Source organism: Hemiscyllium ocellatum, unplaced genomic scaffold (genome assembly GCF_020745735.1).
Source record: "Hemiscyllium ocellatum isolate sHemOce1 unplaced genomic scaffold, sHemOce1.pat.X.cur. scaffold_752_pat_ctg1, whole genome shotgun sequence".
Taxonomy (NCBI): Eukaryota; Metazoa; Chordata; class Chondrichthyes; order Orectolobiformes; family Hemiscylliidae; genus Hemiscyllium; species Hemiscyllium ocellatum.
This window is the reverse complement of record NW_026869215.1, coordinates 90,908-108,315: the sequence shown is the minus strand read 5'-3', so window position 1 is coordinate 108,315 and position 17,408 is coordinate 90,908. Positions and strand designations below refer to the sequence as shown.

Sequence of the window (17,408 nt, the reverse complement as noted above, 5' to 3'; positions counted from 1 at the left end):
GTCTAATCCCACTCTCCCCCCTCACTCCCCGCTCCCTTTAATATCCCACCCAGTCTAATCCCACTCTCCCCCCTCACTCCCCGCTCCCTTTAATATCCCACCCAGTCTAATCCCACTCTCCCCCTCACTCCCCTCTCTCTTTAATATCCCACCTATTCTAATCCCACTCTCTCCTCATTCCCCATTCCCTTTAATATCCCACCCAGTCTAACTTATTAACATGCTGCCCTTCATAATATCCCAGTCTCTCCACATTCCAATTTCTAATTAGGGTCTGTCTTTGCGACAGATATTTCCTCATCCTTTCTGCCTTTTGCTGTCTCTCTGTGTGTCTCTCTCTCTCCCGTCTCTCTCCTCCCCCACCCCGCTCTCCCTCTCTGCCTCCCCTCCTCTCTCACAAGGCTCCTCTGTATATGTAGATGTACATTGAGAAAGACACATACCACAGACTGAAGGCAGGAGCAGTGACAAGAGGAGGAACCACTTCATTGGCAAAGACCTGAAGATAAATGGAGACAAATGATGAAAAGATTTACATCATCATTGTTGAAATTCATACTTCCTGTCTGAACCAATCGCATTAAGGCAGACATCTGAGGGGCTCAGGACTGAGGGAGTGTCGCATTGTCAGTGGGTTAATACTGAAGGAGAACTGTACCTTAAGAGGGTCAGTGGTGAGGGAGTGCTGCACTGTCGGAGGGTCAATGCTGAGGGTGTGCTGCACTGTCAGAGGGTCAGTGCTGAGAGAGTGCCGCACTGTCGGAGGGTCAGTGCTGAGGGAGTGCCGCACTGTCGGAGGGTCAGTCCTGAGGTAGTGCCGCACTGTTGGAGGGTCAGTGCTGAGGGAGTGCCGCACTGTCGGAGGGTCAGTGCTGAGGGAGTGTCACACTCCCGGAGTGGTCTGTGCTGAGGGAGTGTCGCACTGTCAGAGGGTCAGTGCTCAGTGAGTGCCATAATGTCAGAGTGGTCAGTGCTGAGAGAGTGCTGCACTGTCAGAGGGTCAGTGCTGAGAGGGTGCTGCACTGTTGGTGGGTTAGTACTGAAGGAATGTTGCACTGTCTGAGGGTCAGTGCGAAGGATGTGCTGCACTGTCACAGAAAACAAGGTGAAAAAAATGAGTGCTTTTTCAAAAGTGTTAGAAATTATTTTAAGTTCTCATCGGTATTTATTGGAGAAGATTCTGAGAGACAGGATTTACTCATATTTGGAAAAGAATGTTCTGATGAAGGATATCCCCATGGCTTTATGCAGGGGAAGTCTGTCTCACAAACATGATTGAGTGCTTTGAGGAAGTGATGAGGATGACTGATGAGGGAAGGGCAGTGGATGTTGTCTACTCAGACTTTACTAAAGCATTTGACAAGGTCCCTCATGGTAAACTTGTTCCGAAGATAAAGGCACACAGGATCCAGGGTGAGTTGGTCAGTTAGATACAAATTTGGCTTGGTCATAGAGCACAGAGAGTCTCTGTGGAGGGATGTGGGGGGAATGGGGGTCTGTGACCAGTGGTGTTAAACAGGGTCCACTGCTGGGCCCCCTGTAGTTTATGAAACAGATAAATAATTTGGATGATAATGTCAGTGGTCTGTTTAATAAGTTTGCAAACATCGTGAACTTTGGTGGAGTTGTGGATAGTGAGGAAGGTTGTGAATGGATTCAGCAGGGTATAGATCATCTGGAAAGGTGGACAGAGAAATGGCAGATAGAGTTTAATCTGCATAAGTGTGAGGTGATGCATTTTCCAGGACAAATGTTTAGGAAAATATAAAATAAATGGCAGGACCCTAAGGAGCGTTGTTACACAGAGGGATCTTTGGGTGCTGTGGGTCTGGAGTTACATGTAGGGGGAGACTGGAGAGGAATGGGTGTGGTCTAACTGAGCGACATAAAGTCTGTGGAGCTGTGCATTGTGCTGTGAAAGTGGGTCTAACGGAGGGATATACAGACAGGAGAGGTGTTTGGAGATGATTTGGAGATGCCGGTGTTGGACTGGGGTGTACAAAGTTAAAAATCACACAACAAAGCACTAGCTTTCAGAGCACTGCTCCTCCATCAGATGGTTGTGGAACATAAGATCGCAAGTTACAGAATTTACAGTAGAAGTGTAGTATGATGTAACTAAAATTATATATTGAAAAAGACCTGGATTGTTTGTTAAGTCTCTCATCTTTTAGAATGAACATGTTGGTTTCAGTTCTTTCACATGTAAATCGCAAAACATGTAAAAGTTATGTTCTCAATGAACTTTAACAACTGGTGTCATGTCAGCCCAGATAATGCATTGAAGGTGTGAGCTGCCCTGTGTGAGGCTGTCTGTGCCACAGTGGGCAGACTGATTCTAATCTAAAAAAAGGATTTACAGAATCTTACATGGATTCATGCAGTTTTTGAGCAAAGTAAAAGTAATTCTGCAAGTACAAATTCACACCACAAACTTATATGTGTATGTGGGTGTCTGTCTGCGCAGGGGGGCGCTGAGTGTCTGTGAGAGAGTGTATGCATGTGTGTGAGTGTAAAGGGGTATACGTCTGTGAGAGGGTGCATGTGTGAGTGTATGTGTGAGTGTATGAGAAAGGGTCTGCGTGAGTGTATGGGCCAGTACGAGAGTGTGTGCGTCTGTAGGAATGTGTGTTTAGGAGTGTGTGTGTGTGTGTGTGTGTGTCTGTGTGTGTACAGTGCAATGGGGTCACCTGTAGTGTGACATGAACCCAAGGTCCCAGTTGAGGCCATCCCATTTGCTGTCTGTTGATTATTGTGTGCTGTCCATTCATCCGTTGCTGTAGCCTCTGCTCGGTCTTGCCAATGTACCATGCCTCAGGGCTCCCTTGCCTGCAGCGTATGAGGTAGACAGCATTGACTGAGTCGCATGAGTACCTGCCACGTACACGGTGGGAAGTGTCCTCATGTGTAATGGTGGTATCCATGTTGACACTCTGACACACCTTGCAGTGTCTACCATAACAGGGTTGTATGGTGTTGTCCTGAAAGTTGGGCAGTTTGCTACAAACAGTGATCTGTTTGAGGGTCGGTGGTTGCTTAAAGGTGAAATCCCTGGCAATTACTTACGTCTGTGGTCAGCAAGGTTTTGGAAAGAATTCTGAGGGCTAGGATTTGTGTCTATTTGGAAAAGCATAGCGTGATTAAAGGCAGTCAGCATGGTTTTGTAAGGGGCAGGTCATGCCTCACAAACCTTATTGAGTTCTTTGAGGAGATGACGAGGGGGTCAGGGGCAGGGGGATGGTGGAGTGGATAGGTGGAAAAGGGCAGGTAGGACAAGTCATGGGGACAGTGCTGAGCTGGAAATTTGGAACTGAGGTGAGGTGGGGGAAGGGGAAATGAGGAAACTGTTGAATTTCACATTGATGCCCTGGGGTTGAAATGTTCCGAGGCGGAAGATGAGGCGTTCTTCCTCCAGGCGTCTGATGATGAGGGAGTGGCGGTGAAGGAGGCCCAGGACCTTCATGTCCTCGGCAGAGTGGGAGGGGCAGTTGAAATGTTGGGCCACAGGGTGCGGGTTGATTGGTGCGGGTATCTCGGAGATGTTCCCTAAACCGCTCTGCTAGGAGGCTCCCAGTCTCCCCAATGTACAGGAGACCACATTTGGAGCAACGGATACAATAAATGATATTAGTGGATGTGCAGGTAAAACTTTGATCAATGTGGAAGGCTCCTTTAGGGCCTTGGATAGAGGTGAGGGAGGAGGTGTGGGCGCAGGTTTTGCAGTTCCTGCGGTGGCAGGGGAAGGTGCCAGGATGGGAGGGTGGGTCGTAGTGGGGGCGTGGACCTGACCAGGTAGTCACGGAAGGAACGGTCTTTTCAGAAGGCGGAAAGGGGTGGGAAGGGAAATATATCCCTAGTGGTGGGGTCCATTTGGAGGTGGCGGAAATGTCGGCGGATGATTTGGTTTATGCGAAGGTTGGTAGGGTGGAAGGTGAACACCAGGGGCGTTCTGTCCTTGTTTCGGTTGGAGTGGTGGGGTCTGAGGGCGGAGGTGCGGGATGTGGACGAGATGCGTTGGAGGGCATCTTTAACCATGTGGGAAGGGAAATTGTGGTCTCTAAAGAAGGAGGCCATCTGGTGTGTTCTGTGGTGGGACTGGTCTTCCTGGGAATTCGAATACGGAATGGCATTTTTGCAAGAGGTAGGGTGGGAAGAGGTGTAATCCAGGTAGCTGTGGGATTCGGTGGGTTTGTAAAAAAGTGTCAGTGTCAAGTCGGTTGTCATTAATGGAGATGGAGTGGTCCAGGAAGGAGAGGGAGGTGTCAGAGATGGTCCAGGTAAATTTAAGATCAGGGTGGAATGTGTTGGTGAAGTTGATGAATTGCTCAACCTCCTCACGGGAGCACAAGGTGGCGCCAATGCAGTCATCAATGTAGTGGAGGAAGAGGTGGGGAGTGGTGTCGGTGTAATTATGGAAGATCGACTGTTCTTCGTAGCCAACAAAGAGACAGGCATAACTGGGGCCCATACGGGTGCCCATGGCTACCCCTTTGGTCTGGAGGAAGTGGGAGGATTCAAAGGAGAAATTGTTAAGGGTGAGGACCAGTTCGGCCAAACGAATGAGAGTGTCGGTGGAAGGGTACTGTTGAGGATGTTGGGAGAGGGAAAAACGGAGGGCTTGGAGGCCCTGGTCATGGTGGATGGAGGTGTAGAGTGATTGGATATCCATGGTGGGGATGAGGCGTTGGGGGCCGGAGAAACCGAAGTCTTCGAGGAGGTGAATAGTGTGGGTGGTCTATCGAACGTATGTGGGGAGTTCCTGGACTAGGGGGATAGGACAGTGTCGAGGTAGGTAGAGATGCATTCAGTGGGGCAGGGCTGAGACAATGGGTCGGCTAGGGTGGTCAGGCTTGTGGATCTTGGGAAGGAGGTAGAACCGGGCAGTGTGGGGTTCCCGGACTATGAGGTTGGAAGCTGTGGTTGGGAGATCTCCTGAGGTGATGAGGTTCTGTATGGTCTGGGAGATGATGGTTTGGTGATGGGGGGTGGGGTCATGGTCGAGGGGGCAGTAGGAAGAGGTGTCCTCGAGTTGGTGTTTGGCTTCAGCGGTGTAGAGGTCAGTGCGCCAGACTACCACTGCACCCCCTTTATCTGCTGGCTTGACGGTGAGGTTGGGATTGGAGCAGAGGGATTGGAGGGCTGCGCGTTGTGAGGGTGAGAGGTTGGAGTGGAGGAGGGGGGTAGACACGTTGAGGCGGTTAATGTCCCAGCGGCAGTTGGAAATGAAGAGGTCAAGGGCAGGTAATAGGCCAGTGCGGGATGTCCATGTGGATGCAGTATGTTGGAGGTGGGCAAAGGGGTCTTTGGAGGGTGGGCGGGAGTCCTGATTGTGAAAGTAAGCTCAGAGGCGGAGGCAACGGAAGAAGTGTTCGACGTCACGGCGTGTACTAAATTCATTGATGCGTGGGTGAGGGGGATGAAGGTGAGTCCTTTGCTGAGGACTGACCGTTCGTCTTAATCCACCATCGTCTCACGCTGAGTTCCACCAGGGGATATCAGGAAACAGGTGACAAAAGCCTAAGTCAGAGAGGACATTGATGACATACTGTGGTGAAATGTTGGGAGCAAGAGAAAGAGAGAGATACAGAGAGAGAAAGAAAGAGTAAGAGAAAGCAACAGAGATAGAGATGACAGAACCAAAGAGAGAATGAAAATATGAGAGTGAGAGGCAAGGAGAGAGTGATACAGATTTACAGAAAGAGAGAGAGAGAGAGAGAGAAAGAGAGAGAGAGTTGGAGAGTTTTAGGAACTCATCCCAGAGCTCAGGGCCCCTTGACAGCTGAAGGCACATCGGAGAATAGTGGAGCCAAGGAATCAGGAGGGACTCGAGAATCGGAGGAGCACAGAGATCTCGAAAGTTCATACTCACTGGAGTGGGTTACAGAGATAGGGAGGTGGTGTAAGGGTAGGAGGGGGTTACACAGATAGGGAAGGGGGATAGGGGCTGGAGGGGGTTACAGAGATAGGGACGGGGTGTAGGGGTTGAAGGAGGTTACAGAGATAGGGAGGGGTGTAGGGGCAAGAGGGGGTTACAGAGATAGGGAGGGGGTGTAGGGGCTGGAGGGGGTTACAGAGATAGGGAGGGGGTGTAGGGGCTGGAGGGGGTTACAGAGATAGGGAGGGTTGTAGGGGCTGGAGGGGGTTACAGAGATAGGGAGGAGGTGTAGGGGCTGGAGGGGGTTACAGAGATATGGAGGCGTGTAGGGGCTGGAGAGGGTTACAGAGATAGGGAGGGGGTGTAGGGGCTAGAGGGGGTACAGAGATAGGGAGGGGATATAGGGGCTGTAGGGGGTTACAGAGATAGGGAGGGAGTGTAGGGGCTGGAGGAGGTGACAGAGATAGGGAGGGGGTTACAGAGATAGGGAGGGGTGTAGGGGCTGGAGGGGGTTACAGAGATAGGGAGGGAGTGTAGGGGCTGGAGGAGGTGACAGAGATAGGGAGGGAGTGTAGGGGCTGGAGGGGGTTATAGAGATAGGGAGGGGGTGTAGGGGCTGGGGAGGGTTACAGAGATAGGGAGGGGGTGTAGTGGCTGGATAGGGTACAGAGATGGGGGGGTGTAAGGGCTGTAGGGGGTTACAGAGATAGGGAGGGAGTGTAGGGGCTGGAGGAGGTGACAGAGATAGGGAGGGAGTGTAGGGGCTGGAGGGGTTTACAGAGATAGGGAGGGGGTGTAGGGGCTGGAGAGGGTTACAGAGATAGGGAGGGGGTGTAGGGGCTGGATAGGGTACAGAGATGGGGGGGTGTAAGGGCTGTAGGGGGTTACAGAGATAGGGAGGGAGTGTAGGGGCTGGAGGAAGTGACAGAGATAGGGAGGGAGTGTAGGGGCTGGAGGGGGTTACAGAGATATGGAGGGGTGTAGGGGCTGGAGAGGGTTACAGAGATAGGGAGGGTGTGTAGGGGCTGGAGGAGGTGACAGAGATAGGGAGGGGGTGGGGCTGGAGGGGGTTACAGAGATAGGGAGGGGGTGTAGGGACTGGAGGGGGTTACAGAGATAGGGAGGAGGTGTAGGGGCTGGATGGGGTACAGAGGTAGGGAGGGGGTGTAAGGGCTGTAGGGGGTTACAGAGATAGGGAGGGAGTGTAGGGGCTGGAGGAGGTGACAGAGATAGGGAGGGAGTGTAGGGGCTGGAGGGGTTTACAGAGATAGGGAGGGGGTGTAGGGGTTGGAGGGGGTGACAGAGATATGGAGGGAGTGTAGGAGCTGGAGGGGTTTACAGAGATAGGGAGGGGTGTAGGGACTATACGGGGTTATAGAGATAGAGAGGAGGTGTAGGGGCAGGAGGAGGTTATAGAGGTTGGAACGAAGGTGGAGGGGGATGAGGAGGAGTGGGTGGAGAGCATCAAGTTCCTCGGCGTGATGATAACCAACAATGTGTCCTGGACCACCCCATGCAGATGTGATGGTGAAGAAGCACATTAATGTCAGGAGGTGAAGGAAATTCAGCATAAGGCCCCTCACCCACCTTTCCAGATGCACCATGGAGAGCATTCTATCTGGATACATCACGTCTTGGAACAGCAACTGCTCTGCCCAGGCCTGTAAATAACGACAGAGGGTTGTGAACACAGCCTAGACCATCACACAAGCTGATCATCTGTCCATTGTCTCCATGTACACCTCTCCTTGCCTCAGAGGGACAGCCAACACCATCAGAGAGCCCTCCCACCCTGGTTCTAATCTCTTCCAACCCTTCCACCAGGCAGGAGGTACAAAACCATCCACACAGATACCGACAGGTTCAAGTTCAGCCTCTTCCCTGCTGCTGATGTTAGATTCTGAATGGACCTCTCAAATTTCAAACCTAATGTTCATCTTGCTTTATGTACAAATTCTGTGCAGCCGTATTCCCCCCTCTGTACAATCACACGATGGTCTTTGTAAAGTATGGTCTATCTGTACTGCACACAAAACCTTTCACTGGACTGATGTGCATGTGACAATCAAAAATCAAAACACATCAAAACGGGAGGATTTGTAATTTCATGTTGGGGTGCCTGCAATCTCCTCCCTTTGCCTCCCACAGCAGCCTGAGGTACATGTGATCTGGGCCAAAGGGACTGATCCATTAAAACAGTTAATATCTCCTCCTTCTCAATGCTAATTCACTGTAATACATGAGATTCTCCCTCCCTGAGTCCCAGACTTACCTTGTCCCTCTCTACAGTGAACACAGATACAACATACTCATTTTGAACCTCAGCTGTGTCTTCTGGCCCCACACACACAGTTTGCCCGTTTGGTCCCTAATGGGGCCGGCTCCTTCTCTGACCCCGAATATACTTATAAACCACCTTTGGGTTTTCCGTAATGGTACCCACCATTGCTTCTTCATGTCCCCTCGTTGTTCTCCTAATTCCCATTTTCAGTAACCCCCTGTATTTTCTCCTCTGAAACATTCAGTGTTTTGAGCCCTCGGTGTCTGTCAAAAGGGTGTTTTTTCCCGTATCCAATCCTGTGCATCCACTGACATTCAGGGTTCTCTCAGCCTATTGGTCCTGCCCTTCACCTTCATGGGAACATGTCAGCCCTGCACTCTCCCTTCTCTCTGTCGGTTATCTCACCCCCTTATTGAGGTTTCTAGCACAGTGAGAATGAACAGGAAGTGCGACGCTGACCAGTCTGTCTATTCTAGGAGCTCCTGTGCTGTCTTTGTGGGAAATTCTAACTAAATCAGTAAAGAACATAAGTTTCAGTAAATTGTAACTGAACTTGCAGTGTCAGTGTAAACATCATTCCCCAGTATTTATTCCAGCTCATCCTCACGACTGAATCCTTATTCACTGAATTCCATTGGTTAACAAAGCTTCAGCTTTATGATAATCACCATTGCTTTCCCATCTCTCTGTCACCGCTCTCCACTCCCTCCCTCTGTAACCTCCTCTCGGTCTGCAATGTACACTGTGGGATCTCTGTGTTACTCCATGACTGTTGTCAGGATGGGAGCCAGTGTATATCAGTGAGCACAGGGTGATGGGTGACCAGGACGAGGTATGAGTGTGTACACTGCCTCACTGCTGCACTGGTTCCCAAACAGAGCTCGATAATACCAATCTTGTACAAAGATTATTAACCATGAGCACGTCCGAGCTGACGATGTCATTACCTTGGAGAAGTAACAGCAGGATGTAAAATTTCTTGATCAGTGTCTGCTCCCAGATATTTCATCAGCCTCACCCTCTCAAGCTCTGAAACAGAAAGAAGTTAATGAGACCTCACCTCTTGTCACCAGCTCTCGAGAGATCAGAACTGCTTTTAGACCATGTCCTTGCAGACTACTTTGATTCTCTGTGGGATGATGGGTGCTCCTCAGAGAGTCAGGAGGCTTCAAGAAGGTAAAACAACAAAATATTTGAATTTCTATAGCAGCCTTCACCTCCTCAGGATATGCCATTACCTGTGCCATTGTCTCTGCATTACCCATGCCTGTTGATGTAGAAAGATACTCTGTCTGACAGACTTGAGCCCTACAGCCAGATCTCACTACTAAATAGAAATCGTTCATTGGAATATATCTTCACAACATCAGCAAACAATGTTGCTGGTCGCGGCAGAAAGTTCTTGCTGTGACTTTACTTACCCTGGACCTGTCCGAATGCTCGCCTGGGGAGGAAGTGCCCACATACTCTGTCTGGGTAGAATAGCCACTTCCTGTGGTGTTCCCCTTGTGTATTTAATCAGAATTGCCGATGTGTCACTGTGAGTGAGAGCAGCAAGTTGGTTCAAAGGGAGAAAGCAGCAATTAGCCCTGGATTACAAACATACTGTTAACCCTTTGTCTATTCCGATATGGTCTCTCTATAGACCTGGGCAGCATTTAACATGGTCCAAGGGGTTGAATTCCTCTCTCATAGACCTGAGGGGATGAATGTGACTCCTCCTGGTCCTGTGCTGAAGGCTTGTGGGGCTGGATGGTCGTCATACTGGTCCAGTGTAACTGGCTCAAGGGGCTGAGTGGTTTTGTTTGTGTCTAACAGGAACCGAGAGTCTGAAGTGGAATTGTCCTGTTTGTGAGTACCAGGCCCAGAGCTCAATAAGATAAAAGGTAGGGAGGAGGGACTTGGGGGAGGGACGTTGGGAATGCGATAGGCCTGTCACCATCACCTTAACCTCCTTCCACCTATCGCATTCCCAACGCCCCTTCCCCAAGTCCTTCCTCCTCCCTCCCTTTTATCTTAGCCGTCGTGGCATACCTTCCTCATTCCTAAAGAAGGGCTTATGCCCGAAATGTCGACTCTCCTGCTCCTTGGATGCTGCCTGACCTGCTGCGCTTTTCCAGCATCACATTTTTCAGCTCTGATCTCCAGCATCTGCAGTCCTCACTTTCTCCCAGAGATCAATAATAATAGCAACCTATTGAAGGCATTGATCATTGGAATCTGTGTGTGTCACATCACATCATCAAAGATATTGGTTGTGGAAGTGAATTGCAATAGCCTCATTACTTACCAACTGCCAGGACACTCTGCTTGGACTGAATGGCCTTCTCCTTTGCTGCTACCCCCTGCCTATTTAATTACAAACAATAAACCGCTTCTGCATAAATACCCAGGCCCTCATATAGAGGAGTTGGACGCAACGTTGGCAGGGGATGGGTGTTATCCTTCATGAAGCTGGACATGATCTATGCATTCCTGCCATTGCAGTTTGATAAGGATTCCCAGAAGTACGTTCCCCATAAGGGTTTGTATCAATATACGAGACTGCCATTTGTGGGATCATCAGCCTGTGCCATTTTGCAGTGCAGGGTGGAGAACACCTTCCAAGGTTTATCTCAGGTCACTATTTATCTGAGTGACGGGCTCATAACAGGTGTTATGGACCAGGCCAGACCCCTCCAAATATATTCGGAAGGTATACTAGACCCTAACCTTCTCTTTGTTCAAAGTAACTGCGATGTTCCAGATGCAATTCGATTGGTCAAAATATTCAATGTTACACAAAACACACTTTATTCAATCACTATAGTTAAACTACAAACAAAAAAAAGCAACTTAACTATTTAACTACTCTAAGAATAACTTAACTACTCCACTGGAAAACTGAACAGAGAAATAGGTTATTTTAAACTTAAACAGTTACTGTTCCAATATAGTTACACCTTTTGTGTACACACCCTTGCCAAAAGGCACATTCAGAAAACAGAAATATCTTACACACAACTCCAGCAGCCCTAGAGGTAAAAAAAAATCCAGAGAAACTTCAGAGAGTGCGTGGAGCAGCTGAGAGAGATCTATTGCTTTCTAACCCTACTACCACAATCTATTTTAGTCCATTTTTCTCCACCACCATCAAACGCCTCCTTTTTCCTTCATGAAAGTCACAACAATGCGTTGGTGTTATGATGTTGAAGGCATGTACTGTACCATTAGGAGAGAGTGAATGCTATTCTGAACTGAGAGATTATAAACACCGAGATAGTTGTCTCAGAGTGTACTAGAAAATTAGGAACATGTAAAATTTAGCTGTGAAATGGATACCTGAGTAGGTTGCTGTTTTGATAATAATTCAAATTTAATCAGTGGTGAAACTTGAAAGGGTTCAGAAAAGATTTACAAGGATGTTACCAGGTTTGGAGGGTTTGAGCTATAGGGACAGGCTGAGTAGGCTGGGGCTATTTTCCCTGAAGTGTTGGAAGCTGAGGGGTGACCTTATAGAGGTTTCTAAAATTATGAGGGGCATGGCTAGGGTAAATAGACAAGGTCTTTTCCCTGGGATGGGAGAGTCCAGCATTAGAGGGCACAGGTTTAGGGTGAGAGGGTAGAGCTACAAAAGGGATCTTGAAGGCAACTTTTTCATGCAGAAGGTGGTGCATGTATGGAATGAGCTGCCAGAGGAAGAGGTGGAGGCTGGTACAATTATAGCATTTAAGAGGCATCTGGATAGGTGTATGAACTGGAAAAGTTTAGAGGGATACGGGCAAACTGCTGGCAAATGGGACTAGATTAGGCTAGTTTTGTCTAACTGCTCCGCATGGATGAGTTGGATTGAAGGGTTTGTTTCTGTCCTGTGTATCTCCATGACTGTAACCGGTATAAATTATGCCCCTGGATACTAAAACCTAACCGATTTACTGACAACATCAAACCAATGAAACAATCTGATGTTAGGAATATAAAAATGCAGGCATTTTGACAATTGCAGACACAGCAACTGCCATCAACACAGATCCAAATATTTAGGAAACACTCTCTACCAAAGGTACTTATTCATAGGAAACATACTCACAGTAATAAGAAAGAAGACAACTTAGGGAGATCTTCATCCAGAAGAAGACAGTAGGTGAGCACTTTGGTGATAGCGAGCACAATTCTGTTATGTTTACTTTAGTGATAGAAAGGGATAGGTGTATACCACTGGGCAAGAGTTACAGCTGGAGGAAAGGCAATTACAATGTGATTAGGCAAGATTTAGGAAGCATAGGATGGGGAGGGAAACTGCAGGGGATGGGCACATTAGAAATGTGGAGCTTATTCAGGGAAAAGCTCCTGAGTGTCCTAGATAAGTATGTACCTGTCAGGCAGGGAGGAAGCTGTAGAGCGCAGGAGCCGTGGTTTATGAAGGAAGTGGAATCTCTGGTCAAGAGGAAGAAGAAGGTTTATGTTAGGATGAGATGTGAAGGCTCAGTTAGAGCGCTAGAGGGTTACAAGGTAGCCAGGACAGACCTAAAGAGAGAGCTCAGAAGAGCCAGGAGGAGACATGAGAAGTTGTTGGCGGATAGGATGAGGGTAAACCCTAAGACTTTCTATAGGTATTTAAGGAATAAAAGAATGATGAGAGTAAGATTAGGGTCAGTCAAGGATAGTAGTGAGAAATTGTGTGTGGAGTCAGAAGAGATAGATACAGAACTGGCTCAAAGGTAGAAAACAGAGGGTGGTGGTGGAGTGTTGTTTTTCAGACTGGAGGCCTGTGACCAGTGGAGTGCCACAAGGATCGGTGCTGGTCCCTCTACTTTTTGTCATTTACATAAATGATTTGGATGAGAGCATAAGAGGTACAGTTAGTAAGTTTGCAGATGACACCAAAATTGGAGGTGTAGTGGACAGCACAGAGGGATACCTCAGATTACAACAGGATCTGAACCAGTTGGGCCAATGGCCTGAGAAGTGGCAGATGGAGTTCAATTCAAATAAATGTGAGGTGCTGCATTTTGGGAAAGCAAACCTTAGCAAGACTTATACACTTAATGGTAAGGTCCTAGGGAGTGTTGCTGAACAGAGGGACCGTGGAGTGCAGGTTCATAGCTCCTTGAAAGTGGATTCACAGGTAGATAGGATAGTGAAGAAGGCGTTTGGTATGCTTTCCTTTATTGGTCAGAGTATTGAGTACAGGAGTTGGGAGGTCATGTTGTGGCTGTACAGGACATTGGTTAGGCCACTGTTGGAATACTGCGTGCAATTCTGGTCTCCTTTCTATTGGAAAGATGTTGTGAAACTTGAAAGGGTTCAGAAAAGATTTACAAGGATGTTGCCAGGGTTGGAGGATCTGAGCTCTAGGGAGAGGCTGAACAGGCTGGGGCTGTTTTTCCTGGGGGGTCGGAGGCTGAGGGGTATCCTTATAGAGGTTTACAAAATTATGAGGGACATGGATAGGATAAACAGACAAAGTCTTTTCCCTGGAGTCGGGGAGTCCAGAACTAGAGGGCATAGGTTTAGGGTGAGAGGGGAAAGATATAAAAGAGACCTAAGGGACAACATTTTCATGCAGAGGGTGGTATATGTGTGGAATGAGCTGCCAGAGGATGTGGTGGAGGCTGGTACAATTGCAACATTTAAGAGGCATTTGTATGGGTATATGAATAGAAAGGGTTTGGAAGGATATGGACCAGATGCTGGCAGGTGGGACTAGATTGGGTTGGGATATCTGGTCGGCATGCAGCTTCCATGCTGCATATCTCTATGACTTTATGACTCTATTCTCCAGAGAAGGTCTCTTCCCAATTTAGGCACCCCAGTTCTTGCCTAATTGCTTTGTAATTCTCCCTCCCCTGAAGTCAGAATTTTATTGGTTTCTCTGAGATCTCTCCCCTTGCTCTTCTAAATGCCAGTGAATGTATTGTTAACCAGACCAGTCTCTCTTTATCCATCAGCACTGCCATCCCAGAATCAATCTGAGAAACACTCTGCTCAACTCCCTCTATCGCCAGAACATCCTTCCTCAAATAAGAAGACGAAAACACGCCAAGTATGGTCTCAACAAGGCCCCTGAACAATTGCAGCAAGATATCCCAGAGATCTCTGCCATTATTAGACAGAGCGGATTTGTAGCAAGGAAACCCAGCTGAGAGAAAGAACAGTAATTCCACACAGTCCGCTCCCCAAAACAGCAAGGCAGTGACAAACCGCACATGGCCATATTGATAATGCTAACATCATCTGCAGGTCAGCCTCGTTTAACACGATGCCATATCAACTTTCCCATAGTGTGGCACTCCCTCAGTACTGACCCTCCGACAGCGTGGCATTCCCTCAGTACTGACCTTCTGACAGTGCCCACTCCTTCAGCACTGACCGTCCAACAGTGTAGCATTCCTTCAGTACTGACCTTCCGACAGACTGGCACTACCGAAATTGATTGAGAAATCAATTGTTTAGTAACATAATGCCTTTAATATGATGAATCAACAGCATCTCAATCAAGTCACTCCGAGGTCCGCTTGGGGATATCATGAAACAGGCAATGAAAGGCTCGAAGAGGACATTGTTGAAGTCGTGCATTGAAAAGGTGGTAGCAGGAGAAAGAGTGAAGGAAACTAACAGGGATAGAGATGACAGAAACATAGCGGGTGTGTGTGTGTGTGAGAGAGAGAGAGAGAGAGAGAGAGAGAGAGAGAAGGAGACAGATTGACAGAAACAGAGAGATAAAGAAATGGACTTGGATAGGTCTCTGGATGCATGCCAGAGCTAAGAGCCCCCAGGCAGCTGAAGGCACATCAGTCAATGGGGAAGCAATGGAATCAAGAGATACTCAAGAATTGCAGGAGCACAGAGATTGTGGATGTTCATCTGGGCTGGTGGAGGTGACTGAGATAGGGAGGGGTGTAGGTGCTGAAGGAAGTTACAGAGAGAGGGGAGGGTGATAGGGGCTGGAGGAGTTTACAGATAAGGAGGGGTGTAGGGGCAGGAGGAGGTAACAGAGATAGAGAGATTTGTAGGAGCTGGAGGAGGTGACAGAGATAGGGAGGGGTGTAGGGGCTGCAAGAGATGACAGAAATCAGGAGCGATGTTCGGGCTGGAGGAGGCGACAGAGATATGGAGGATTATAGAGGCTGGACGTAGTTACAGAGATAGGGAAGGGTTTAAGGGCTGAGGGACATTACAGAAACAGGGATTCCTGCATCCTCGACTTACCTTGTCCCTCTCTACAGTGAACACAGATACAACATACTAATTTTGAACCTCAGCTGTGTCTTCTGGCTTCACACACACAATTTGCCTGTTTGGTCCCTAATGGGGCCTGCTCCTTCTCTGACCCCGAATATACTTATAAACCACCTTTGGGTTTTCCGTAATGGTACCCACCATTGCTTCTTCATGTCCCCTTGTTGTTCTCCTAATTTCCATTTTCAGTAACCCCCTGTATTTTCTCCTCTGAAACATTCAGTGTTTTGAGCCCTCGGTGTCTGTCAAAAGGGTTTTTTTTTCCCGTATCCAATCCTGTGCATCCACTGACATTCAGGGTTCTCTCAGCCTATTGGTCCTGCCCTTCACCTTCATGGGAATATGACAGCCCTGCACTCTCCCTTCTCTCTGTCGGTTATCTCACACCCTTATTGAGGTTTCTCGCACAGTGAGAATAAACAAAGTGCGATGCTGACCAGTCTGTCTCTTCTAGGAGCTGCTGTCCTGTCTTCGTGGGAAATTCTAACTAAATCAGTAAAAAGCATAAATTTCAAAAAATTGCAATTGAACTTGCAGTGTCAGGTTAAACATCATTCTCCAGGTTTTATTACAGGTTACCCCAGGACTGAATTCTTGTTCACTTAATTCCACTGGTTAACAAAGTTTCAACTTTATGATAATCATCACTGTTTTCCCATTCCGCTGTCACCCCTCTCAACTCCCTCCCTCTGAAATCTCCCTCTGCAATGTACACTGTGGTATCTCTATGTCAGACTGGGAGCCAGTGTAAATCAGTGAGCGCAATGTGATGGATGACCAGGACTAGGTATGAATGTGTACACTGCCTCACTGCTACACTGATTTCCCAGATGGAGCTCAATAACAATGAGCTTTTACAAACAATATTAATCATAAATTTGTCAAAGATGACCATGACATTATCTTGAAGAAGTGACTGCAGGAAGTAAGATTTCTCAATCGGTGTCTACTCCCAGATATTTCACCAGCTTCTCCCTGTCAAGCTCCGAAAGAGAAGGGAGTTGATGAGACTTCAACTCTTGTCGACAGCTCTCCAGAGATCAGAGCTGTTTTTCGACCATGTCCTCACTGACTACTTTGATTTTCTGTGGGATGATAAGTGCTCCCCAGAGAGTTAGAAGGTTTCAAGAAGGTAAAGGAACAAAAGGTTTGAATTTCACAGCAGTCTTTACCTCCTCAGGATGTCCCATAGCTGCTGTCTCTGCATACGCCATGTCCCTTGATCCGGAAATTCTGTATTACTGTCTTGAGCCCTAAAGCCAGAAGTCACAAATAGAAATCTTTCAAAGGCATCAATCATTGGAATCTGTCTTCACAAAGTAACAACATCAGCAAACGACGATCCTGGTTGTGGCAGTAAGTTCTTGTTGTGACTTTACTTATCCTGGACCTGTCCGAATGCTCGCCTGTGGAGTTAACTGCCCACACACTCTGTCTGGATGGAAAGGCGACTTCCTGTCAGGTCCCCCTTGTGTATTTAATCAGAATTGCTGATGTGTCACTGTGAGTGGGATCGGGATGTCGGCTCAAAGTGAGAAGTCAGCAGTTTGCCCAAGATTACTAACAAACTGTTAACCCTTTGTGTTTCCTGATATTGTCTCTCCATAGACCTGGGCAGAATTTAGCATGGTCTGAGGGGGCTGAATGGAGCCTTCTCCTGTTCCTTTCTCACAGACCTGAGGGGTTAAATGGACCTTCTCCTGTTCCTGTGCTATGGGTTCAAGAGGTTTGAATGGGCCTCCTACTGTTCCTGTGCTAAAGGCTTGTGGGGCTGAATGTACCTCATACTTGTCCAGTGTAACGTGCTAAAGGGGCTGAGTGCACTTGTTTGTGTCTAATTGGACTGAAGGGCTTGAACTAGCCCCATGCTGTTTGAGAGTAACAGGCCCAGAGCTCAATAATAAACACCAATCTATTGAGGGCATTGATCTGTATTTGTCACATCACAACATCATCAAATTCACAACAAAGAAATGAAACCAGACGGGCCACCTGGCATCAACCTTGGCCCCACCGACATTGTGGGTCAAC

At 48.0% G+C, this 17,408-nt stretch overlaps 1 long non-coding RNA gene across 1 annotated transcript; it reads right to left on the bottom strand.

Moving 5' to 3' along the window:
• Positions 1 to 443: 443 nt before the first annotated feature.
• LOC132814208 (uncharacterized) lies at positions 444 to 16,726 on the bottom strand. The gene is made up of 4 exons (XR_009644340.1): positions 16,550 to 16,726; positions 9,104 to 9,185; positions 7,463 to 7,536; positions 444 to 499 (listed from the first exon to the last, which is right to left on the bottom strand). It is a non-coding gene; the product is annotated as an uncharacterized LOC132814208 (long non-coding RNA).
• Between the last annotated feature and the right edge of the window lie 682 nt (positions 16,727 to 17,408).